Source organism: Perkinsus marinus (assembly GCF_000006405.1).
Source record: "Perkinsus marinus ATCC 50983 genomic scaffold scf_1104296947304, whole genome shotgun sequence".
In the NCBI taxonomy this organism is placed as follows: Eukaryota; Perkinsozoa; order Perkinsida; family Perkinsidae; genus Perkinsus; species Perkinsus marinus.
In genome coordinates this window covers 1-1,213 of record NW_003210660.1, presented here as the reverse complement: position 1 = coordinate 1,213, position 1,213 = coordinate 1, and the positions used below count along the sequence as shown (strand labels likewise).

The following is a 1,213-nucleotide window of genomic DNA, read 5'->3' as shown; positions in this document are numbered from 1 at the left end:
AATCCGGGTAGTGACTTTGGTATGTATCAATTGTACGCTTCTGAAGAGATTTGACGATAGGTGATCCATGTGGACCGACAACGTCCCAGATTTTGGGTCGCTATCGTCTAGTGGTTAGGACGTCACGTTGTGGCCGTGACAACCCCGGTTCAAATCCGGATAGTGACTTTGACATGTATCAAATTGTACGCTTCTTGAAGAGGTTTGGCGATAGGTGATCCATGTGGACCGACAACGTCCCAGATTTTTGGGTCGCTATCGTCTAGTGGTTAGGACGTCACGTTGTGGCCGTGACAACCCCGGTTCAAATCCGGGTAGTGACTTTGACATGTATCAAATTGTACGCTTCTTGAAGAGGTTTAGCGATAGGTGATCCATGTGGACCGACAACGGCCCACATTTTTGAATGGCTATCGTCTAGTGGTTAGGACGTCACGTTGTGGCCGTGACAACCCCGGTTCAAATCCGGGTAGTGACTTTGATATGTATCAAATTGTACGCTTCTTGAAGAGATTTGGCGATAGGTGATCCATGTGGACCGACAACGGCCCACATTTTTGGGTCGGTATCGTCTAGTGGTTAGGATGTCACGTTGTGGCCGTGACAACCCCGGTTCAAATCCGGGTAGTGACTTTGACATGTATCAAATTGTACGCTTCTTGAAGAGGTTTAGCGATAGGTGATCCATGTGGACCGACAACGGCCCACATTTTTGGGTCGGTATCGTCTAGTGGTTAGGACGTCACGTTGTGGCCGTGACAACCCCGGTTCAAATCCGGGCAGTCACTTTGACATGTATCAAATTGTACGCTTCTTGAAGAGGTTTAGCGATAGGTGATCCATGTGGACCGACAACGGCCCACATTTTTGGGTCGCTATCGTCTAGTGCTTAGGACGTCACGTTGTGGCCGTGACAACCCCGGTACAAATCCGCGTAGTAACTTTGACATGTATCAAATTGTACGCTTCTTGAAGAGGTTTAGTTATAGGTGATCCACGTCGACGGACAGCAGCTCATATTTCTTTGAGTCGCTATCGTCTAATGGTTAGGACGTTACGTTGAGGCCGTGGCAACCCCGGTTCAAATCCGAGTAGTGACTTTAATATGTATCAAATTGTACGCTTCTTGAAGAGGTTTAGTCATAGGTGATCCACGTCGACCGACAACGGCTTATGCCTATTTGAGTCGCTATCGTCTAGTGGTTAGGACGTC

General features: G+C 48.1%; 7 non-coding genes across 7 annotated transcripts; all 7 read left to right on the top strand.

Annotated features, from left to right (window-relative positions):
* The first annotated feature begins 96 nt into the window (after positions 1–96).
* On the top strand, positions 97–168 carry Pmar_PMAR008374. The gene has a single exon. It is a non-coding gene; the product is annotated as a tRNA-His (tRNA).
* An 83-nt stretch (positions 169–251) lies between these two features.
* Pmar_PMAR008373 lies at positions 252–323 on the top strand. Its single transcript has one exon. It is a non-coding gene; the product is annotated as a tRNA-His (tRNA).
* An 83-nt stretch (positions 324–406) lies between these two features.
* Positions 407–478, top strand: Pmar_PMAR008372. Its single transcript has one exon. It is a non-coding gene; the product is annotated as a tRNA-His (tRNA).
* An 83-nt stretch (positions 479–561) lies between these two features.
* Pmar_PMAR008371 lies at positions 562–633 on the top strand. Its single transcript has one exon. It is a non-coding gene; the product is annotated as a tRNA-His (tRNA).
* An 83-nt stretch (positions 634–716) lies between these two features.
* Positions 717–788, top strand: Pmar_PMAR008370. Its single transcript has one exon. It is a non-coding gene; the product is annotated as a tRNA-His (tRNA).
* Positions 789–871: 83 nt separating this feature from the next.
* On the top strand, positions 872–943 carry Pmar_PMAR008369. The gene has a single exon. It is a non-coding gene; the product is annotated as a tRNA-His (tRNA).
* Positions 944–1,028: 85 nt separating this feature from the next.
* Positions 1,029–1,100, top strand: Pmar_PMAR008368. Its single transcript has one exon. It is a non-coding gene; the product is annotated as a tRNA-Leu (tRNA).
* Positions 1,101–1,213: the final 113 nt, after the last annotated feature.